The 25,866-nt window shown below is 41.0% G+C and overlaps 1 protein-coding gene and 1 non-coding gene across 8 annotated transcripts in view; both read right to left on the bottom strand.

Moving 5' to 3' along the window:
• The window catches only part of BICC1 (BicC family RNA binding protein 1), a 354,032-nt gene that overhangs the window by 112,049 nt on the left and 216,117 nt on the right, over window positions 1–25,866 (bottom strand). The window lies entirely within an intron of this gene.
• On the bottom strand, window positions 13,229–13,301 carry TRNAG-CCC (transfer RNA glycine (anticodon CCC)). The gene has a single exon. It is a non-coding gene; the product is annotated as a tRNA-Gly (tRNA).

Raw genomic sequence — 25,866 nt, 5'->3', positions numbered from 1 at the left:
AAGGTTATATATTGTCACCGTGCTTCTTTAACTTATATGCAGAGTACATCATGTGAAATGCCAGGCTGGAAGCAAAAGCTGGAATCAAGATTTACGGGAGAAATATTAATAACCTCAGATATGCAGATGACACCACCCTTATGGCAGAAAGCAAAGAACTAAAGGACCTCCTGATGAAAGTGAAAGAGCAAAGCGAAAAAGCTGGCTTAAAGCTCAACATTCAGAAAACTAAGATAATGGCATCCGGTCCCATCATTTCATGGGAAATAGATGGGGAAACAAGGGAAACAGTGAGAAACTTTATTTTGTGGGGGCTCCAAAATCACTGCAGATGGTGATTGCAGCCATAAAATTAAAAGATGCTTACTCCTTGGGAGAAAAGCTATGACCAATCTAGACAGCATATTAAAAAGCAGAGACATTACTTTGCCAACAAAGGTCTGTCTAGTCAAAGCTATGGTTTTTCCAGTAGTCATGTATGGATGTGAGAGTTGGACCATAAAGTTGTGTGTCGAAGAACTGATGTTTTTGAACTGTGGTATCGGAGAAGACTCTTGAGAGTCCCATGGATTGCAAGGAGATCCAATCAGTCCATCCTAAAGGAAATGAGTCCTGAATATTCATTGGAAGGACTGATGCTAAAGCTGAAACTCTAATACTCTGGCCACCTGATGTGAAGAGCTGACTCACTGGAAAAGACCCTGATGCTGGGAAAGATTGAAGGCAGGAGGAGAAGGGGATGACAGAGGATAAGCTGGTTGGATGGCATCACTGACTTAATGGACATGAGTTTGCGCAAGCTCTGGAAGTTAGTTATGGACAGAGAAGTCTGGGGTGCTGCAGTCCATGGGGTCACAAAGAATCGGACATGACTGAGCAACTGAACTGAACTGACTGAAAAACTACAATGAAGTACCACCCAATAAATCCTGAAGAGGGCATGGACAAAATGAAACCCTCTCACACTGTTGGTGGAAATGTAAACCAGAGCAGTCACTATGGAAAACAATATGGAGATTCCTCAAAAAACTAAAAATAAGAGTTGCCGTTATGATCCCACAATCCCACTTCTGGTCATATATCTGGATGAAAGTAGAATTTGAAAGGATACATGCTCCCCTACACTCTTTACAATATCCAAGACAGGGAAAACAACCTAAATGTCCATTAACAAATGAATGGAAACAGAAAATATGAGACCCCATGGACTGCAGCCTACCAGGCTCCTCTGTCCATGGGATTTTCCAGGCAAGAGTACTGGAGTGGGGTGCCATTGCCTTCTCCAATGGTATAATACATAGACACAGCAAAATATTAACCATAAAAAAGAATGAGACAGTGCCATTTGCAGTAACATGGATGGACCTAGAGATCACCATAACTAAGCAAAGTAAGTTAGAGAAAAATACCACTTATATGTGGAATCTAAAACACAACACACATGAACGTATCTATGAAACACAAACAGACTCACAGACGCAGAGAACAGACCCATGCCTGACAAAGGGGAGAAGGAGGGAGGGGGAAGGACTGGGAGTTTGGGATCAGCAAATGCAAGCTAAACTATTATATATATTATGGATAAATAACAGGGCTCCCTGGTGGCTCAGATAGTAAAGAATCTGCCTGCAATGCAGGAGACCTGGGTTTGATCCTTGGGTTGGGAAGATCCCCTGGAGAAGAGAATGGCAACCCTCTCTGGTATTCTTGCCTGGAGAAATCCATGGACAGGGAAGCCTGGGGGGCTACAGTCCATGGAGTCACAAGAGTCAGATACGACTGAGCAACTAACACATTCACCTTCAACAAAAAACAACAAGGTCTTACTGTATAGTACAGCAAACTATGTTCAATGTCCTGTGATAAACCATAATGTAAAAGAATATGAAAAAGAATATATATATATAACCGAACCACTTCGTTGTACAGTACAAATTAAGACAACATTGTAAATCAACTATACTTCAATAAAATATTTTTTAAATGACAGGCTATAATGGCTCTTGGTCCTGTAGTGATCATGGTCAGTATAATTCCACTGTGCAAACTGAGACACAAAGGTCCATATTTTCATATGTCCTGTGACAAAACACTTCTAAAAGAGCAATATAAGTTTAAAATAATAATTCCAAATGACAAGAAAGTATGTGTCCTGATTTAAATAGTAGTGTTTTTTTCTTCCTGCATGCTGGATATGTTTCTAACATTCAATGAGATTACCCACAGTCAGTAACGCAGGACATAAATATAATTCAGAGAAGCAGTACTTGTCCGTGACTAGTGATTCAAGTTGTCTAACGCAGAGTATAAAGCCTTCTCACTGGCCCTCAGGGCTGCACACAATAGAATCTTAAATACAGTCCCCAGCTTCTCTCTCAGTAGCTACTATTCTTACTGTCTTGCTAGTTAGGAATGAACTGTTCATGATGTACTGAACACCTGCTTCATCTGCTTCCCAAAGGATTCCCTCATATTCACTCCTGCTATTTTCTCATGCACTCTGTGTGTGTGAGTGTGTGTGTGTGTGTGTGTGTGTGCGTGCACTCAGTTGTGTCTGATTCTTTTGTGGCCCCATGGATTATAGCCTGCCAGGCTCCTCTGCTCATGGGATTCTCCAGGCAACAGTACTGGAGGGGGTTGCCATGCCCTCCTCCAGGGGATCTTTCCTCATGCTGGAACTCAGCTGGTGAACTAGGCTTTGTCTAGTTCATGTTTTAGTTTTGTTTACTTTTCACTTGCGTGAACATTAAAAAAAAACTCACAAAACCCCAAACTTTTGAGTATTATGTGCCTAGCACCTTAGAATTCAAATTTGCAATCTCTGCCTTATCCAACGAAAGGTCTGAAAGGTGCCTTAAGGTAGAAATTTTACCTTTGTAGACACATAGTAGGTATTTTCTAAACACAGGCTGAAATGAATACACCCTTTAAAACAAAAAAAACCACTACTCACATTACGGCTTTGGGGGATGCTCTGCAAAAGCCAAATCTTAAAACAAAATGTCTTAAATTACACTGAATTAAGTAAATTTTATTATAGGTAACAGAAAATGTGGTGAACTTTTGTTTATTATGGTTTTTATATTTTCCTGATTTCTGTGTATATTCATACTCAAGAGATGAGACAGACAATATCAATGAAGGTTTTTAGGGAATTTCTATTAGAAATAACAGTACAGTTTGCAGACACAGAATACATGCTATGAACAGTTTAGAGTTCTGACATCCAATGGAATTAATTCTCCTTACTTCTAAATGGAATTTTACAGAAAACCAGCAGCAACTCAGGAAGATGACCTTAAGAGATATTCTGTCCTTTCCTAAGCTTATGTCAATTAAACATATTAGTACTGGGTACATACCACACACTGTGGACTTGGAATACAAAGAGAAAATCAGGAACAGTCACGGCCTCCACCCTTAGAACTGAGTGTTCATCAATTTTCCCAAAGAAATAATGTAAAATTTATTAATCAACACAAATCTAGGGGACTGTAAGAAAGTGTCTTAGAATTCTCACTTCTTTGGAAGTTATTCTCCAGAAAAGCTATAAAGCTTTTTTAGGGAATTTAAAAATACTGGAGGAACTGGAAGGACTCCCATGTTCATGGAGGGTGGTGGTTCTCTCAATGTGGTTCCCAGGCCAACAGCAGAGCTGGCCTCACCTGGAACCTTGAGAGAAACGGAAATTCTCAGGCCCCACCCCAGACCCACTGAATCAGAAACTCAGGAGATGAGACAGCAATCTGTGCTTTAACCAACCCTCCAGATAATTCTGATACTTAACTTTGAGAAGCACTGGCAGAGTACAATCCACTACATGTCACAGAGAATTTTTAAAGGCCATTCAGCCAAAAAGAGATGAGAAAGTAAAAGTGTTAGGTCTGACTCTTTGTGACCCCATGGACTGTAGCCACCAGGCGCCTCTGTCCATGGAATTCTCCAGGCAAGAATACTGGAGTGCGTTGCCATTTCTTTCTCCAGGGGATCTTCCTGACCCAGGGGTTGAACCCAGGTCTCCCACGTTGCAGGCAGACTTTATATGTACTGAGCTACCTGGGAAGCCCCAAAGAGACTCAGTTCAGTTCAGTCACTCAGTCGTGTCCGACTCTTTGCGACCCCATGAATTGCAGCACACCAGGCCTCTCTGTCCATCATCAACTCCTGGAGTTCAATCAGACTCGCATCCATAGAGTCCGTGATGCCATCCAGCCATCTCATCCTGTGTTGTCCCCTTCTCCTCCTGCCCCCAATCCCTCCCAGCATCAGAGTCTTTTCCAATGAGTCAACTCTTCGCATGAGGTGGCCAAAGTAATGGAGTTTCAGCTTTAGCATCATTCCCTCCAAAGAAATCCCAGGGCTGATCTCCTTCAGAATGGACTGCTTGGATCTCCTTGCAGTCCAAGGGACTCTCAAGAGTCTTCTCCAACACCACAGCTCAAAAGCATCAACTCTTCAGTGCTCAGCTTTCTTCACAGTCCAACTCTCACATCCACACATGACCACTGGAAAAAGCACAGCCTTGACTAGACGGACCTTAGTGGGCAAAGTAATGTCTCTGCTTTTTAATATGCTATCTAGGTTGGTCATAACTTTTCTTCCAAGGAGTAAGTGTCTTTTAATTTCATGGGTGCAATCACCATCTGCAGTGATTTTGGAGCCCCAAAAAATAAAGGCTGACACTGTTTCCACTCTTTACCCATCGATTTCCCATGAAGTGATGGAACCAGATGCCATGATCTTCTAAACAGGGACTAAAACACAGGTTGCCTGTTGTCTAATCAAATTTTCTTCTACCGTACCAAAATGTGTATATTTTATTTGCCATGTTCTATCCTTGTGCACTTTTGAACCATGTATAAAAAGCTCAGAGAAAAAATTATTGGTTTGAAATATTTCATTCTCCATCCCCTCCCCCCCTTTTTCTAAAAATCTAAACCTCATCGGAGATTCAGATATTTTGGAAAATTAACCAATTTATTGCTAATGACAAACAACACCATTACTGTGCCCACAATATACATAAAAATAGAGTACATACCAGGCGTCAGAGGAGATGTTTGTCTGTTTATTATCTGCCTGCTCTGCTAGGCTGCAAGACCCACGAGGGTGTTTTGTCTTCTTTGACTACTTCTATTTCTTTTACTTTAGAACAATGCCCAGCTCTGAGGCGGCACTCAAAAAGCACTCAATTTGAATCAACAAATAAATGAACTTCAATTTGACTTGTACTATCACTTAAATTTGGGGATCTTGTTTCTCCAACTACATTTAAGTTATTAGAGACTCGGCCTTCGATGATTTTTGAACCCACATCACCTAGAAGGTATAATGTACCATACCTAACAGTTGACACTATTTTTTTCTGTAAATGTCAAGACAGTAAACATCTTAGCTTTGCAGGGCATAATGTCTTTATTTCAACTACTCAGCTATGCCTCTCAGAGTTGGACACGACTGAAGCAACTTAGCATGCATGCATGCATTGGAGAAGGAAATGGCAACCCACTCCAGTATTCTTGCCTGAAGAATCCCAGGGACAGAGGAGCCTGGTGGGCTGCCATCTATAGGGTCACACAGAGTCAGACACGACTGAAGCGACTTAGCAGCAGCAGCAGCAGCAGCAGCAGCAGCAGCAGCAGCAGCTATGTCTCTGAAGCAGGAAAGTAACCACAGACAATTTGTAAATGATGGATGTGGCAGCATCCCAGTAAAACTTTCTTGACAAAAGCAGGCACAGGCAGGGCAGATGTGGTCTGTGCTATGTGGTTTGCTGATCGCTGATCAAAGCAACAGAACTAACAACTATTATTACTGTTACATTTTAAAGACTAAGTTAACAGAGACAAATAAAAGGCTATAGTGAAGTAAAGTGAAGTTGCTCAGTCGTGTTCGACTCTTTGCGACCCCACGGACTGCAGCCTATCAGGCTCCTCTGTCCATGGGATTTTCCAGGCAAGAGAGCTGGAACGGATTGCCATTTCCTTCTCCAGGGGATCTTCCCGATCCAGTAATCAAACCCGGGTCTCCCGCATTGCAGGCAGACGCTTTACCGTGGGAGCTATCAGGGAAGTCCCAAAGGCTATAAGCAGCTCTCTAATACCTATTTTTAAAAAGAGCACATTAATGCTTATTACGTAAAATCTATATCCTCTTAAGAAAATTAGGATAAGTTGTAGAGACAACGTCAGTTATTTACTTACTTAGAGGCCAGTTAACATAAAGTTCATTCCAGTATCTTTTAACATTTTTAAAACAGAGGTATAACCAAGATGGACATTAAAGAAAGCCTGCTTCCTTCACTTCACTGACCTTGTAAGTTTTGGGGGCAACGAAGTAGGAAAATGAGCATTACTTTATTAAATACAATTTACTCTGGCACCCCAAAGCTATAAGGTTAATCTTCTCCACAGCATCCCAAAAAGCTTTAATAAGAAACATATCACTTTGTATTTCTCTTTAAAAAATTAAAGCGTGCTTCCTTTGTAATTACAGCCAAAAGAAGACAGACCTGGCCCACCAGCCATACTGTGTGGTCCTGCAAACCTCAGCAGCTGACATGAGCAAGGATAAATCACTTGGTTCTGTTGCTGGGGAAAATGTCCTTTGGACATGGAGGGAAAGGAGAGAGCCAAGAGCTGAAAGTCACCCTCTGAAGCATTATTTTGTTGCCAGAATCATGGCTATTGTTATTGGCATTCACTTTTCGAAGAGAGAATGAATTATTTCGCTGTTGTTGACCTATCAGCTGATTTTTTTTCTTTGGTGAGTTCTGTGAACACACTTTCCCCTCCACCCCCTTTTTATGAAATATAATCACTGAGTGTGCTGGTCAGTGTACACTGTACTAGAAAACAATGGCTTAATACATCCCTGGCCTGGTTTAAGAAAGGAAAAGAATGCCTCTCTCTCGCATCCCTCCCTTGCAAACTGAGTTATATCAAGAATCAAAGAGAACCAGACTGACATAGAAACACAGGTACAAACAGTGTCTCCTCCCGGTTTCCAGGGCTATAGAAATGGGAACTAACCTACTCATTCATCTTTCCCTCTTCACACTAATCCTACCTCCAAATTTTAATCAAGGAAGAAGACAGGATTGGGATTGACACAGATACACTATTGTTACTATGTATAAAATTAATAACTAATGAGAACCCACTGTATAACCCAGGGAACTCTACTCCATGCTCTGCGGTGACCTAAATGGGAAGGAAATCCAAAAAAAAGAGTGGACATATGTATACACATAGCTTATTCACTCTGCTGTAGAGCAGACACCAACACAACACTACAAAACTCTATACTCCAATAAAATCTTTAAAAAGGAAGAAGGTAGGTGCTTTTCTTACCCTGTCCTCTTTGGAAGGCAGATCTCTAGGGATGACTTTGTTATCTAAAAGATTTGCGCTGTCTTAGTTCTCAAAATGCTGACAGGGCTCATAAAATAATTTCTAAGAAAACATTTATAAACTGTGAGCCACCTCACAAATGTTGACCCGTTTTATTTCATTGTTTTGAGTCTCTGCCCACTCTAAATCATAATATTTGATGTAATTAGGTCACATTTTATGGATATAAGCAAAAAAAAGAATAAGTGTCAGTAGGAAAACAACCGCTCATGGATAAATGAATTAAATGTTGCCTTCTTCACCACTGTCAGCAAACCTTTCAGAGGCACTAACCAAAGGGGAAGGTCAATTTGGATAGTTATAAACATTTGACAAAGGAATTAGCTCTAGTCCATGTAGATGCAAAAGAAAAAAATAGCATTGCCACATAATCCTTCCCACTTTTCTCTCTTTCTTTGGCCCCTCTCTTCTGCCTGGGGTAACATACCTGCCCCCAAATAGAAAAGAATTGTGGAAAAATATAAACTTCTACTCAAACACTAGGATATCATGGGGTGAAAAGGGAAAGAATTATCATCCACTCCATACTAGAGGTTTCCTTCCATCTCCTAACTCCCTGGATCCTGTGAAGACATTAGGTTACATGGCAAAGGAGACTTAAGGCTGCAGATGGAATCAAGGTTACTATTAGCCAGATTTTACAAACAGGAGACCAGGACTTCCCTAGTGGTCCAATGCCTACAACTCTGCACTCCCAAAGCAGGGGGCCCGGGTTTGGTCCCTGGTCAGGGAAGTAGATCTTACCTGCTGCAACTGAGAGTTTACATTCTGCAACTAAAGATCTCACAGGCCATAATTAAGACCCGGAGCAGCTAATTAAATAAACAATTAAAATATTTAAGTAAATAAGGAGATTATCTTGGATTATCTAAATGGGCTCAATATAACCACAGGTCCTTTACAGGGAAGCAGAAGGGGAGAGTCAGAGGGAGATGTTGACTATAGGGGAAAAAAAGGCTTTAAGGGTGGATGAGTGGTATTATGAGTCAAGAAATATAGGTGGCCTTTTGGAACCAGAAAAGGCAAGAAAATGAATTTTCCTCTAAAGACTCCACTAGGGAATGTAGTCCTGCCAACACCTTGATTTTAGCCCAGTGAGGCCCATGAGGGAAATGTGACCTATAAAACCATAAGATGACAAAATCTGTATTGTTTTAAGCCACTTGGTTTGTGGTGACATGATACAGCAGCAGTAGAAAACTAACATATTAGACAATTATGATATAGCAATTCTTTTTTTTTTTTTTTTTTTGGCCATACATTGGAGCATATCGGATCTTAGTTCCCCAACCAGGGATCGAACTTGCATCCCCTGCATAAGAAGAGTGGAATCTTAACCACTGGACCACCAGGGATGTCCCTAATATATCAATTCTTACATAATTGTATGAATCAGGTACCATTATTGTTCCCATTTCACAGAAGAAGATGCTGAGACAAGAGAAGCTAATGACCTTCCCAGGGTCACAGAGCAGGGCCAGAATTCCAGCCCAGGTAATCAGGCTCTAGCAACCACACTGCCAGCCAATAGTTAACGCTGTGAAAGATGTGATGGTGCAGAGAACACCTAAAGGACAAGTACATCCCTGTGGCTAAAATTTAAAGTTTCATGATGAAGAGTCACTGAAGACTAGAGTCATCAATGTGGTCATCAAAGGAAGTGAAGTGGGTTGTATCAGGAATGTGGATATATTAGAATAGGTCATAACAGGAGACAAGAGAAAATCTAATTTAAGGCCTGACTGAATCTGCAGAAAGAGACCAAACAAGAACACCCTTATAAGATCTCTCAGGATGAGTCCAGCTTTCTCATTTCTTCCAGACCATCCACTCCCTCCATCTGCTGTAATTAACTTCCTTCCCATGGTTCAGTTCTTAGGAAGTTACCCCTGTTCCCCTTCAAGGTTCCTCCAGCTCCCAGCGTCTTTGCCATGATTCCCTACATCCTTCTCCGGGAACTGTGGTCCAGAAGGGGACACTGTAATGAGCACCAGGCAGAGACATCTGGATTTGACAAAGCAGGCCTTCTTACCCGAGATAAGGATACAGATGCGAACTAAAGATTCCATTGTTTTCCCCTCAATGGTCAATAAATAAAATAAAATGTTTAACAATAAACAAATATAGGAAGAATACTGTCACTTTTAGAAAAAAGTGATCCTTTTAAAATGCAAGTGATACTGGTAAACGAATAAACAACTTATTCCCTAAAAATGGCACTGCATTCATTATACCTGAGTAACAGTTTAAAACCCTTCACAAAGCTTCAAAAAGCACACAATGGCTACTGATATAAACATTAAAACTAGTATTCAATTACATCTTTTAATAAATATATAGCTTCATCAGGTATTAACTTGAAAATGAAATTTATCTTTGGCAGAAAAATTAAGGGGAGAAGGTATATGCCAGAACACTGAGAGACTATTTATTATACTATAAAATCACCATTATTAAAACATTCATTTTCTATGCTTAAGAAATTTAAAAATTTCAATCATAAAACAGTATTTTTCCCAACTGGCAACTGAAATAGTATTTACTTGTTTTTAAGTGAACAAAACATAAATTTAACATCATTCAATTTTTTAACAGATTGCTTATAATTATAATTTTATTAAACTCTTAACAAAAAAGATTTTGAAATATTTGCCCATATAACACCTTGAACTAGCTAAATTCTCCTGCCTTAGTTTATTAGGCAGCATTGAGAATCAAAGGCATTTTTATGGTATGAATATTTTATAGCAAAGATGATACTCAATACCTGCATGGAGTTTTGTTGTCATGGGGACCATCTAGGAGAAACCATTTAAATGCCAGAATTTCAAACCCCCTGGAACATTGCCTTCGGGTCTGGCTTTACTTACAACTTGGAAATCAAAACTGTAGCGACCGTCTTTTTTTTAAAAATGTACAATCCATCTGCTTAGAAAAAAAAAGTACTGACTTCACGCTTTGAAAAGTCTTAAATTTCCTTTCCATGACAAATTTTGATGGTAGAGCATACCAAATGGGGGGATACTGCTGCCTAGCAGGTCGTCATGGCAACTAAAGTACACACACACACACACACACACACACACATTGTGAGCCTGCACTAAAGCTAACATGATAAGACCACAGCTGAGAAGTCTGGCATGTATTTTCACTGATGCTGTCTCCTTTTTTATTTCTGTTGGTATTTTAAAAGAAATCCATCTAACTTCATCTTTTCCTTAAAGCTCACCCACAAATCATCATCAAAATAACAGATAATTTTGCCCAAAATCAAAAGGCATCAGAGAAATGCAAATGCAAGTGGGAAAAAGGGGAGAGGCCTTGATTTTCAATTAGTTGGAAACCTGTGTGCGCCATGCTATCAGCTGGCCTGATAGTCAAACTCCAGCCCACAGAAGCATCATAGCCAGGCTCCTACTAAGAGCCTGGGAGACTGTGTTTTCTTAAGAAATCAGATATTATTAAGTCCTCCTCAGTTTGATTCCAAGCAACCTTATTTGAGCCTGTCTCTAACCACACTATTCCATGAACTCTGCATTCCAGCCAAATCTGCCTGCTTGTCATTCCATACACACGCTGCGTGTCCTTCTGACCTTCACTCACTACACCCACCACCTGAACACTCTCTGAGCCTTCGTCCTACAGGGAGTAAAATGATCTATAAAACCATGACCAACACACAGAAATCCCTTACATTTCTATACATTAATGATTAAAATTTAGAAAGTTAAGGAAAAATCCAACTCACCATTGCAACAAAAAAAATAATAAAATACCTAGGGATAAAACTACCTAAAGGGACAAAAGCCCTGAATGCAGAAAATTATAAAGACACTGATGAAAGAAATCAAAGATGACACAAACAGATGGAGAGATATATCATGTTCTTGGATTGGAAGAATATTGTGAAAATGTAATCTACAAATTCAATGTAGATTAATTCAAAGTAATCTACAGATTCAATGCAATCCCTATCAAACTACCAATGCTAGTTTTCAAAGAACTATAACCAAAAAAAAAATCACAATTTGTATGGAAATACAAAAGATCTCAAATAGCCAAAGCAATTTTGAGAAAGAAGAATGGAGCTAGATGGATCAATCTTCCTGACTTCTGACTATACTACAAAGCTACAGTCATTAAGACAGCATGACACTGGCACAAAAACAGAAATACAGAACAATGGAATAAGCTGAAAGCCCAGAGATAAACCCATGCACCTATGGGCACTGTATCGCTACAAAGGAGGGAAGAATCTACAACAGAGAAAGGACAGCCTCTTCAATAAGTAGTGCTGGGAAAACTGGACAGCTACGTGTAAAAGAATGAAGCTAGAACACCTTTTAACACCATACCCCCCAAAAAAAAACTCAAAATGGATTAAAGATATAAATGTAAGGTCAGAAATGATAAAGCTCTTAGAGGAAAACATAGGCAGTACCCTCTGACATACATCACAGCAAGATCCTCTTTGACCCACCTCCTACAGTAATAGGGGAAAAAAATTAACAAATGGGACTTAATTAAACTTGAAAGTTTTCGCACACCAAAGGAAACAATAAACAAGATTAGAAGACAACCCTCAAAATGGGAGAAAATAATTGCAAACAAAACAACTGACAAAGGATTGATCTCCAAAATATACGGACAGCTCATGCAGCTCAATACCAGAAAAGCAAACAACCCAAACCAAAAAAGGGGCAGAAGACCTAAACAGACATTTCTTCAAAGAAGACACACAGAGGGTCAAAAACACATGACAAGGTGTTCAACATCACTCATTATTAGAGAAATGCAAATCACAACTACAATGAGCTATCACCTCATACCAAGAATGACCATCATTTAAAAGTCTACAAAAATGTTGGAGAGAATGTGGAGAAAAGGGAACCCTCTGCACTGCTAGTAGGAATATAAACTGATAAGCCACTACAGAGAACAGTATGGAGATTTCTTTAAAAACTAGGAATAAAATTACCATATGATTCAATAATCCCACTACTGGGCATATACCCTGAGAAAACCGTAGCTGAAAGAGACACATGTAACCCATGTTCACTGCAGCACTATTTACAATAGCTAGGACATGGAAGCAACCTAGATGTCCACGACAAATGAATGGATACAGAAATTGTGGTACCTATGTACAGTGGAATATTACAGCTATAAAAGAGAACACATTTGAGGTGGATGAACCTAGAGCCTATTGTACAGAGTGAACTAAGTCAGAAAGAGAAAGACAAATATTGTATATCAATGCTTGTGTACAGAATCTTGAAGAATGGTACTGATGGGCCTGTTTTCTGGGCAGGAAGGGAGTCGCAGACATAGAGAACAGACTGTGAACACAGCAAGAGAAGGAGAGGGTGAGACGAATTAAGAGAGTAGCATGAAAACATATACACTGTCATGTGTAAAACAGATTCCCAGTGGGAGTTTGCTGTGCGACACAGGGAAGGCACCCGCGTGCTCTTTGACAGCCTAGAGGGCTGGGATGCGGGGGAAGGTTCAAGAGGGAGGGGGCATATGGCTGTGGCTGACTCATGTCGATGTATGGCAGAAACCAGCACAATACTGTAAAGCATTTATCCTCCACTCAAAACTAAAGAAAAACCATGACCAATCCCCACCCAGCAAAAGCGCCTGTGTTTTTCAATATCTATTTATTTATTTGGTGGCACTGGGTATTACCTGTAGCACGCAGGATCTAAATCTTTGTTGGGTCATGCAGGATCTTTAGTTGCAGCATGTGGGGTCTTTTTTTTTTTTTTCTAGTTTCGGCATCTGAACTCTTAGCTGCAGCGTGTGGGGTCTAGTTCCCTGCCCAGGGATTGAACCTAGGTCCCCTGCATTGGGAGTGCAGAATCATAACCACTGGACCACCAGGAAAATCACCAAAAGTGCCTTCCGAATTGATGTAACTATCTTATTTATATTGCCTATTTGATATTAACTTTTTGCCTTCCAGAGTATTCAGGGGTCTACTTCACTTCTCCCTGACACTGACCATTTAGGAAGGGGGTTATATTTTGTGATCTAATAGCTAGTTCTTCAGTTACTTGGACAACAGTAGAAGGGACCATAGAAAATTAAGGAATATTGATAACAACCAGCATCTACTAATACCTTTAAACAGGTCATGCCAGAGTTGTATGAGACAGAAATTTAAAAAAAAAATCATACGGGTAACCTCATGGCAGAGATGAACAACTCTTGAAAACACCACTGAGATATAATTTATTCATGTGGTAACACTCACTGGTGTCAGAAAATCCTTAAAACACTCCATAGGAGCTAGATATACCACAATTCTCTCTAAAGATAATGATTAAAGATATTTTTCTCCTAAATTTTTTTCCAGACACCTTTCTGACAAAATACATATACACAAAATGAAGTATGATACTTGGGCATGAAGTAATATTGCATCTAGAAAGAAAAAAAATAGAAGTTTTCAAAGTGACTACCTTGGCCACTTGGAACATTAACTTCTAAACTTTTATTTAAGGCTACAATAAAATTGAATATCCAAACCTTAATGGCTCATTTAATAACAGAAAAAGTTACAGTTCTGTCAAGTCCAAAAATATCTTTCATTTTTCTTGTATTACAACTGCTTACCAGACATCACCACCAACTACTTCAAATGTAACAAGTCCAAAGCTTAAATGATGATCCATTCCATTCCCACACATACAAAATAAAAACAAAACTACTCCTTCACTCATATTTCCTGTTCCAGTTAAAAGTGCCAGTAACTATGCTCACTCAAACTAGAAGCCATTGAGTCAGCGCTGACTTGCTTCTCAGCCTCAAATCTTAAATTCAACAACTTCAATAGGGAAACAATATCAGGTAAAACAAACAGCATGGATTTAAATATCAGGGCTTCTTATTAACTATAAAACCCTTGGAAAACACATTTAATCTTATTAACTCTCAGTGAGACTCTGAGTCATGTATGATTTTTTTAAAATAAATAAATAGGCTTTGAGATAGATTCCTATTATCCTATTATTATTCTCTTGGAATTCACAAAACATGCTATCAGATTCAAGGTGATGGGAAATTAAAAAATGACAGCAAAAACTATTTCATTTGGTTTAATTAACGCTTTCCTAAACTTACTTGCCTTACTTTTAAGGAATGCACTGACATTTCTCCTTCTTAAAAAAAAAAAAAAATTAGCTGTGAAATACTAACCTATTTCATGGGGTTGACTCCATGGCTGTGTGTGTGGAAACACAGGTGTCTTTTGGAGTTTCGCTCTGTACTGCATCCCTCCTAGCTGTCCCACCAGTTCCTAGGGTGTCTGGGGGCTCCCTGGTGTGTGCCCACCCTCTCCCCATTAGCCTTTCATTTGGGTCCAGAATACTGCTCAGGGCAGTTTCTGCCCAGGGTAGGACTAAACAGGACAGGGTTTCGTGTGTGTGTGTGTGTGTGCACGTGTGTCTGTGTGTGCACATGCACGTGCACATGACTGAAGTATAATATAGCCAGTCACTTCATGTGTGTGTGTGCATGAAAGTGACTTAAGTATAATACAGCCAATCACTTCTGTACGATGACGTGACTCCGTTACACACATATAGACATTCTTTTCTCATCCTCTTTTCCATTATGGTTTCTCGCAGGGGACTGGATATAGTTCCCTGTGCCATACAGTAGGACCTTGTTGTTTATCCATCCTATCTATATATGACCGTTTACGTCTGCTAATCCCAAACTCCCAGTCCTCCCCTCCCCAGCAGCACTATTCATGACAGCTAAAACAGGACAACAACCCAAAGGTCCAGCGACAAAGAAATGGTAAAGAAGACGTGGTGCATAAACACAGTGGAATACTACTCAGTCGTGAAAAAGAACAGGATGACGCCATTTGCAGCAACACAGATGCCAGTAGGATGGATTTTCTTTTAAGGAGTCAGAAGCCAGAAAAAGAAAACATTCCCTATTGTGAAAGGAACTCTATATACCTTGGAGAATAAAACTCCTGTGTGCTTTAAGAAAAAGGTTTCAATACGAGATTAAAGCTCATGTAATATCATACATATCCCACACACATTAATTAAAATTCTTTCTCCTTCTGCAAACCAATTCTATCACCTAAGTATCCCACTCTTAACTTCTTTTGTTCCGACCTCTGTCACCACATCTCATCTCCCATCTAGACTGCGGTTAACACCTTCCAAGATCTCAGCTATTCTCTCACCTCCTGGGTCAACCCAGAAACCTCTCTAACATACAGATGTGAGCAACTGCCTTTCAGGTAAAGAATACATTCCTTAGGATATACACCCTTCTGGATCTGGCCCCAATCCTCTTCCAATATCTCGACACACCATTCCCCATTGGCCTCTCTTACACAGGCCTGAAGGCAGCTTTCATATTGTCATGTCCTAGGGTCCCAGCAGATAATTTTTTTTTTTTTTTTTTTACTGTTAATGAAATACGTGTGCTTTCAGGGCTGTGCCTTTTCACGTATCACTCCCTTGGTCTGTGAAAACCACCCACACCCATCCCAATCTCCATCTGGCAAACAATTCATCCTTCAAAGCCAACCCAAATGTCACTTCTTCTATGAGGTCTTCCAGAATGAGTTAGTCACTCCTTCTGTGGACTCCCATAGCACTTTGTTCTTAACTCTGTCCTGGCAAGCTATTTAAACTCAAGAGCAAAAGCGAAAGACATAAATAGTGATCTTAAAATTATTAATTCCTAATGAATTTTTCCCACCGAAATCCTAGGCACTCCATACTTTGTCTTGATTACATATACACAAGATCCAAGGGAAATACTGGGAACAAAGGGCCTCGACATAATCAAATAAATTCAGAAACCACCATATTCATCCAAATGAATCAGGCCTGATCTCATTTTGAAATACCTGCTGGTGTCTTGACAATTTTTAAATGTCAAAGGAGTTTCAGGGAACAGCCAAAATATTTTAAGGCTCTCCTAAGTTTCCAAAATATAATTTCTAAATTGTAACAGTCTTTTCTTCATACATGTGTAAAACTTTTAGAATTCAATGGGGAAATAAACTTTCATTTCAAAAATCAACTTTGAAATTGGGAAATAAAAACATATGCCACTTCCAGGCACTATTCATAATAACGGGTTTCCCAGGTGGTTCTGATGGTAAAAAATCCATCTGCAATTCAGGAGACACAGGTTTGATCCCTGGATCAGGAAGATCCCCTGCAGAAGGGAATAGCTACCCACCCCCACTATTCTTGCTTGGGAAATCCCACCGACAGAGGAGCCTGGAGGGCTACAGTCCATGGGGTCTCAGATAGTCAGACACAACTGAGATCCGTCCCAGTAACAGTCTCTACCATTTGCTGAGGGCTTCATGCTGGCTCCTTGGGGCAGTCCCTGCAGACTCCTGCATAGAATTCCTGCTGCTACTCCATGAAGTAAGAGTCATTATTCCAATGTTTTAGATAAGGAAGCTGGTCAAAAAGATTAACGGAATCCACCTATTATCCAGTGAAGACTCAAACCCAGACCCTATGGCTCCCTGGCGCATGCACACATTCTATAAGCTATGACACAGAACCAAAAGTTGCGTCAACTGGGTAACTTCTCTGTGAGGAAATAACCATGGACTGGCTCACTTCAAAGGGGCACCCTTCTGTAATCAGGGGGCTTTTATCTAAGACTTATATACTGATCACCAGACAGCTAGATGAAGTTATCAAAAGTATTTTTATTTCCTCATAAAGTGAGCAACTTTAAAATTTCCTTAGAAAATTATATATTTTTTTATTTTATTTTATTTATTTTTATATATAAATATTTATATTTATTTAATTTGACAGAACAGTAAACACAATTTAAGAAAAATCTAGTCTAAATCAAAGGAGTTTTTTCAGCTAATGTTTATCAAACAAACAAGAGGGCAGAAATCTTGCAGTTCATGGAAGAATTGCTGGAAATAAAGTCTAGAAAATATTAAACCAAGGTTTTATAAATCCACCTCTATTTTTATTTCTCCAATCAAATTGATATTTCTTATTTTGACTGAACATGACAAACGATTTAGACTTACAGCTCTCTCAAACTACTTGGCTCTCTTCTTTTTTGTCAAGTACTGGGTGATCATAAAGAGTATTTCGAGTCTTCCATGAACACAAGACTTCTATATCATAACACAGACCTTGATTCTAACTACTTTGCAAATACATATTTATCTTCACACACAGTCTTTCTTACCTGGAACGGAGATAATTATAAAATTTGTTTGCTTATTTATACTTTCTGAAAATGCAGCAATAAATCACAGATACATCCACTTGGAAGACAGCATTTTAGTCTTTCTTAAATTTTATGGATACTTCAGTCAGTTCAGTTCAGTCGCTCAGTCGCGTCCGACTCTTTGTGACCCCATGAATCGCAGCACGCCAGGTCTCCCTGTCCATCACCACCTCCCGGAGTTCACTCAGACTCATGTCCATCTAGTCGGTGATGCCATCCAGCCATCTCATCCTCTGTCGTCCCCTTCTCCTCCTGCCCCCAATCCCTCCCAGCATCAGACTCTTTTCCAATGAGTTAACTTTTCTCATGAGGTGGCCAAAGTACTAGAGTTTCAGCTTTAGCATCATTCCTTCCAAAGAAATCACAGGGCTGATCTCCTTCAGAGTGTACTGGTTGGATCTCCTTGCAGTCCAAGGAACTCTCAAGAGTCTTCTCCAACACCACAGTTCAAAAGTATCAATTCTTCAGTGCTCAGCCTTCTTCACAGTCCAACTCTCACATCCATACATGACCACTGGAAAAACCATAGCCTTGACTAGACAGACCTTAGTCAGCAAAATAATGTCTCTGTTTTTCAATATGCTATCTAGGTTTGTGATAACTTTTCTTCCAAGGAGTAAGTGTCTTTTAATTTCCCGGCTGCAGTCACCATCTGCAGTGATTTTGGAGCCCCCCAAAATAAAGTCTGACACTGTGTCCACTGTTTCCCCATCTATTTCCCATGAAGTGATGGGACCGGATGCCATGATCTTCGTTTTCTTAGTCATTCAAAATGCTTCAAACTGACCAATGTTTTCACCTCTGTGATGACTGACATAAATTATTTGGTACTTGATTTTTCACAAGAATAAGACCATAAGAAAAAAAGAAGATGCTACATTCGATAAAGTAATGAATAAATCAAGTATGAATTATAATCACACAATTCTGCATATTATTTATGAAAGAAGAAATATTTGATAAGCAAAATAATTTTTAAAACATTTTAACACTCTCCCTCATTTTACTGTTGCTGCTGCTGCTGCTAAGTTGCTTCAAGTCGTGCCCGACTCTGTGCGACCCCATAGACAGCAGCCCACCAGGCTCCGCCGTCCCTGGGATTCTCCAGGCAAGAACACTGGAGTGGGTTGCCATTTCCTTCTCCAATGCATGAAAGTGAAAAGTGAAAGTGAAGTCGCTCAGTCGTGTCCGACTCTTCAAGTCAACCCTTATTTGTTGAATGCCTGGCATGTACCATATTCCACCCTTCAGGGATGCAGTGAGTTGCGCCTGTTGGATAAGATAGAAAGAGTGAACAAACAATGACCAGTGAGATGAGCACTATAAAGGAAGAGAAATATAGGGTGCTGTGGCTTTTGTGTAAAATAAGGTTTGAAGAGGAAACAAGCAGACAAAGTAGGGAAAAACAGCAAACAAGAAGTTTCCAAGTAAGAGAAGTAATGAATCTGAGCAGGCAGGACCCTGAGGGGCTCCTGGGCATAAAAGCCTTTCTGTGTCCCATTCCCAGAGTTCCAAAGGGAAGGCTCACACAGTTGCTAGTTGGGGAGAAGAGGGATGAAGAGACAATGGAGGAGCCCTATGAAACAATGTGTAGCCTTGGGGCAGGGTCCTGGTTCCCCGTCAAGGGAAACACAGAACAGTATCAAGCTCTTCTGCAGAACTAAAACCCCCACCAAATGGAATATGTTCCAGAGAGAAGGCCACAGTTCAATAACCTTGAGAACCACAGATCACGAGACCATCGGATGCCAGAAGATCTCTAGATTTAGGGACTGTAGGCCCCGCATGCACCCTGTTCCTTATAGTTCCTTCCCAAATGCACCTGGGTTGGGACATTCAGTTTTGAGGGTATTAACCCTCTGTGGCTCCCTTTGCCTGGCAAAGCAATAAAGCTATTCTTTTCTACTTCATCAAAAACTCTCCAAGGTTCAATTTGGTACCAGTAAACAGAGACCAAATTTCAGCATCAACAACAGACAAGCAGGTCCAGAGGCCTCAGGGATAAGTCACACAGGGCTGGAGAGGAGCCCAGGTGGGGAGCCAAGCAGATCTCCCTTTGGGACCTAAGGACTGACCCCCTCAGGTGCTGGGAGGGGACAGCATGTTCTGTCCCCACTGCCTCTGCTGAAGAAAATGCCCCTCCCTGGTGACACCTCCTTCCCGTGTCATGGAGCGACTATCCAACCCATGGTCTAGAAGCCTGGCCCTCTGACTCAGCTGGGGACAGCTCTGAAGGGCCTCACGACTCCAGAGCCTCCACTGATGGTGGGGGCCTGCTGTGAGCCCTGCACAGCAGCCCCTCCTCCCTGCACACAGCCAGGCCTTCTTCTCCACCCCTCCCTGCCACAGGGGTTGATCTCAAGGGCAAAGGCATTCCCTGACAAATGTCTCATACAGGAAACTCCCTCTCAGAGTCTGCTCTCCAGCTCTGGGATCCCGTGTGAGCCGGGAAGAGAGGTGAAAATGCTGACAGAGGGCAGCACACTCAGGGCCCCACCTGGAACTCAGCCTAAGGGTTTACAATAAAGGTGTGACAGATAAGATCACTATTTACACCATCAGAGGCGAATCCTAGAGGAGGACAAGAGAATACAAAGAGGGAACATCAGGGGAAAAAAAGTCACCCACTAGGATTTCTCCCCAGACCTTGAGACCAGGTGATCTGATCATCAGGGTAGATGTACTCAAAGCCTTTTATGGAAAGGAAATTATCTTGAAATTCTGATACAATAGGACTAAACTCCAGTTTGTGTACTGTTGGTCATCCAACCCTTATACAGGGATTGTGAGGCTCAAAGGCTTTAGGTTAGAAATACTAGAGCATTCATTAAAAATTCTTGTATGGAATCACATAACAATAAAAGAAAAAATCCCATTCCGTATATCATAACAGCTATTTTCTAGAAGAAAAGTTAACAAAAAGAAAAATCCTTTTTGTTAAATAAGACTTTGCAATTTTAATATTTCAGGTAGTGTAAAAGTCATACCAAAGGAAATTTATTGAAAATATCTTCATGTTGCCACCTTTTGGTATTTTTGTATGTAACACCTCTGGTGGCTCTATTTTTTTGGTTTACAAGTTACATAAAAGGTGGTAGCAAATAAACCACAGTTCTGCCAAAGATAATTCATTCAATGTGATGCATACAAGCCCATTTTAAATATAGTCTTTTATCCAGATATAGCCTATCAAGAAGAAGCAACTTTTAAATTGTACTTATTGGACAGAGCCACCTTCTGAAAAACCAGAACAAAACCGATCAAGTGGAGGAACAGATTAGTGTGCAACAAGAGTGTCTGGAGTACTGCAGTACAGGGGAAAGCGGACGGCAGCTGACTGGGTGTGAGAGAAGAAACTGGAGTTGGGAGTGACAGACTGATCCGTGGTGGTGGCCACTGGGGTGGGGGTCGCTGTTTTGACCTCCCTTTCTGAAAGAACTGGCCTTCGCTGGTAGTCCAGATGCTCAAGAATCTGCCTGCAATGCAGGAGACCTGGGTTCGATCCCTGGGTCAGGAAGATCCCCTGGAGAAGGGAATGGCTACCCCACTCCAGTACTCTTGCCTGGGAAATCCCATGAACAGAGGAGCCTGGTGGGCTACAGTCCAAGGGGGCATAAGGAGTTGGACTTGACTGAGCAACTATACGAAAACAACAAGGGGTTGCTGGGCAAGAGTGTGGCCTGGGCTGAAAAGCCGAAGTGAATCCTAAGGCCCTGCAGCTGGAGGCAGTCAGCTGACTAGCCAGTTGCCACGGCACTGCCAGTTCTTCCTAAAGAGAAGTGTTAGTCACTCATTTGTGTCCGACTCTTTGCAACCCCATGAACTGTAGCCCACCAGGCTCCTCTCTCCACCTAACACCTTCATTACACAGACACACACATGGGAGGATTTGGGAAAACATCCTAGAAGGAAGGGTCTGTGCCCTGTGAAACCTGGATGGCGCCACAGGTTTGAACAGTGCATGGCATGTCCCTACTGCCTCCCCTTACACGGCAGCTAATGTAGAGAGTCAGTGTTTCCAGTAACACTAGGAGCAGCAAGGAGAAAATACCCCTGCCAATGGCATCCAAACAGGAGACCACATGTTCCAAGTAGACCCTGCTGCAAGCGGAAATTTCAAGACAGTCATGAAAAGGACACAGTCTATCACACCACAGACAATGCATGTTTAGAAAAAAATGGTTTTCTTTTTCAGAGCATAAAAGAAATTTAAAAAGCAATTTGCTTCCGCTTAAGAGTGAATGTACTACATCCTCATACAGTTTTTTCACCATCTGCCTCCGTCAGAAAGGCCGCTGTGATTTATTTCCTGGAGAACTAGAACCTGTAGTGAGGGAATGAAAATTCATTCCATAAGATCTGCTTGACTGACAGTTACAGAAACCAAATCTACTTGCAAATGTGGAAATACCCATGGCTGACTGCTTTCATCCCCCTGTTCTGCATACCATGTAGTACACCCAGCCTTGCTCAAATACTGATTTAATACTTAGACAAAGAAAACAATTTCTTGAAGTGCCAAGAGGTCAAGTAATGCCTAGAGCACTGCAGACAACTTGGCAACAAATTCCCTTGAAAAAGGAGTTTTTCCTATGAAAGATGGATCATTCATTCGCCTCTTCACTGAGAATTTTAAAATTCACTTTTCTCAGCTAATATAAAGTTACCACCAATTTCCTGAAAATCCAAACACAATTTTTGAAACCCCCAAATTATGATGACAAAGAAATGTTTCCAATGTGCTTCAGCATCCAGCTAAAAGAAGAAAAATGTTCAGGAATTCCCAAATCATATTGTTCCTCTTCATCCAGCTCCTACATCCAGTGGGCAGAAGTGAAGTATTTATTGAGTCCATATGGATGCTTGGAAATGTTAGCAATTGTATTTAAAACAAAAATAAATTCAACTATGTCAGCATTTCAGGAATTCAGAGCCAAAAACCACAGTCAATACATGCCAAAAATCTCATGCTAACCAGAAAGCATTTTTGAACTTCTCCAGAATGAATATTTTTTATCATAATGATCACATGCTCTGAACAGAGTTTAATTAAACATGTGCACCTGGATGGATATACTGACCGGAAGTCCTTGTCAACCTTACAAGTCATTGAGTGGGCATGTTTGCTCTCCAACAGGTATAGATGACCAGAGGCAGGGTGGCACATAAATAATATAGCCTAGGCTACATGTTAGAATTGTCCTCATTTTTGTCCAGAGCTGTGTGAAGTTACAGACCACACCTTTCCCATGGATGGAAGTGCAGTTTTTACAATCTAAGGTAGACATCAATAAATCCTCCAAGAGGTAGCCACTACTCCTGCTCCCATTTTGCAGATGAGGAATCTAGAGGTTTAACGGGGCTTCCCAGGTGGCTCAGTGGTAAAGAATCTGCCTGCCAATGCAGGACACATAAGAGACACAGGTTTGAAGCCCTGGGTCAGGAAGATGCCCTGGCAGAGGAAATGGCAACCCACTCCACTCTCCTTGCCTGGAGAATCCTCATGGACAGAGGAGCCTAGAGGCCCACAGTCCATGAGGCTGCAAAACAGTCGAACATGGCTGAGTGAACGTGCAAACACACACACACAATCTAGAGGTTGAAGGGGGCCCACTGCCCATGTTTCATAACTGGTAAGCAGCTGAGCGAGTCTTCCAACATAGGGAGTTCTCAATCAAGACACCGCACCCCTAACCACTGCCCGGCACTAGAGTAGAGATCTTTAAAGCATAGAAGAAAGTCCTTCCAAGATAACCAAGGCCAATCCCACACGCACTCACGCAGCTAGGCTATCTGATCGTGCAGTGGCTACAGTCAATAAGCCAGTTGACTTCCTCAGCTTCAGCTGAATCTGGGAAGGTAGGAAAGCAGGTCTGACTGTGTCGGCGACTGAGAATGTCTAGGGTACTGAGGCTATTCGGGGTGAGACATGGTTCCTACCAACACCACCACCATAAACATCAATCACCACCAAACTTTCTTTGGACTTTGTGCCTGGGATTACTACTCTAGCTTTAATCCAGCATGTTCTCTGAACATGTATCTAGGTATACCAAAGTAAGGAAGCAGGGAAGAGAAGAGGAACCATTGATTGTTCATTAGAATTGCACTGGCCGCAAAAGGAGGGGGTAAATTCATATACTCATACATCAATCCATTGATCAAGGCATCAACCATTCATTCACTCTTATTTATTCACTCACAGATACAAAGACACAGTTTTGAACACCTACTGTGCACGAGGTACTACCTCAAGGGCTGGTAACTTTCACAAAGTACCATTCTCAGTGATTCATAAAAATTAGAAGAATTGCAAGTGTTCACAGAGTTATGCTTATTTCAGTCACATCATGATTGTCTACCTAATCTCCCTATACATGAACAGTTTATTACTTTATTAAAAGGCTGTTAACAGATACTACTCAGGTGTACTGCTAAGTGAATGATTAAAGTCAGTTTCTAAGAGATTATACCTTCAACAGGGCTTCCCTGATGGCTCAGCGTTAAAGAATCCACCTGCCAGTGCAGGACACACTGGTTCAATCCCTGGGTCAGGAAGATCCCCTGGGTGCAGGAAATGGCAAACCACTCCAGTATTCCTGCTTAGGATATGCCATGGACAGAGGAGCCTGGCTGACTGCAGTCCATGGGGTCACAAGAGTCAGACACAACTTAGCGACTAAACCACTCACCACCATATTTCCAATACTAAAGAGATCTACTATTTAATAGAACTTTGCTATGAATCCTTTTGTAATTGTGAAGTATGAAAACCATTTTTTTAACTATCTGGCATTGGACACTTAAGGTTTCTCAAGGAGAAATAAATACATAAAATACGACCAGAATCAGCATTTTAACCATAGGCTTCCCTGGTGGCTCAGAGGTTAAAGCATCTGCCTCCAATGCTGGAGACCTGGGTTCGATCCCTGGGTCAGGAAGACTCCCTGGAGAAGGAAATGGCAACCCACTCCAGTATTCTTGCCTGGAGAATCCCATGGATGGAGGAGCCTGGTAGGCTACAGTCCACGGGGTCGCAAAGAGTCGGACACGACTGAGCGACTTCACTTACTTACTTAGTCACATATATTGTTACTGTCCCATGCAAAATTTCATTTTCTCTCAATAAAATTCATTTCGACTTTGTAATGAGAACAGCAACAATAAATTCTATCATCTTTCAAAGGCAAACATTAACATTAGTGAGATAAAGTTATAAAGTTCTGCAAGGTTAACATTTCTGCTTACTTTTTAATTGACTGCTTACATTTCTCAGTCAACTCCTTCACAAATTCTCAGTCTCGCACCCACACACATACACTTTTCCTCCTGGACTCTGAACCCTGCCAAGTTCCAGGAGGAAAGAGTTTCCTTTTATATAACGGCAGTCTACCGATCTGATTTTCCCTGGGGTAAACTTGTTCTTTTGTACACTGATTAAAAGATATTTACCATCGATTGAGTTATTCAACCTTAAGAAACAACTGCAGAACACTCCGTGGTAATAGGTGCATATTTTTAAGATGATGACAAAAAAGTAGGAGATTAGTAGCTGTTCCAGAAGAAAAGGCTATCAGTTAATTTCTTTTGTGCAAGAAAGAGACACAGGACAGATGGTGCCTATACAGTCATCTCCAATCTATGCTTATGACATGTAATAAAAACATTATCTTCTAAAATCAGATATATTTAACTATTAAAATGCCTAAAAATATACATGTGCTCAGTTCAGTCTCTTAGTCATGTCCAACTCTTTGCAACCCCATGGACTACAGCACGCCAGGCCTCCCTGTCTATCACCAACTCCTGCAGTTTACTCAAACTCATGTCCATTGAGTCGGTGATGCCATCCAACCACTCATCCATCCTCTGTCATCCCCTTCTCCTCCTGCCTTCAATCTTTCCCAACATCAGGGTCTTTTCCCATGAGTCAGTTCTTCGCATCAGGTGGCCAAAAGTATTGGAGTTTCAGCTTCAACATCAGTCCTTCCAATGAATACTCCGGACTGAGTTCCTTTAGGGTGGACTGGTTGGATCTCCTTGCAGTCCAAGGGACTCTCAAGAGTCTTCTCCAATACCACAGTTCAAAAGTATCAATTCTTTGGTGCTCAGCTTTCTTTATAGTCCAACTCTCACATCCATACACGACTACTAGAAAAACCATAGCTTTGACTAGATGGACCTTTATTGGCAA

This window comes from Ovis canadensis, chromosome 25 (assembly GCF_042477335.2).
Source record: "Ovis canadensis isolate MfBH-ARS-UI-01 breed Bighorn chromosome 25, ARS-UI_OviCan_v2, whole genome shotgun sequence".
Classification (NCBI taxonomy): Eukaryota; Metazoa; Chordata; class Mammalia; order Artiodactyla; family Bovidae; genus Ovis; species Ovis canadensis.
The sequence above is the reverse complement of the archived record's forward strand: the minus strand, read 5'-3'. Positions and strand labels throughout refer to the sequence as shown.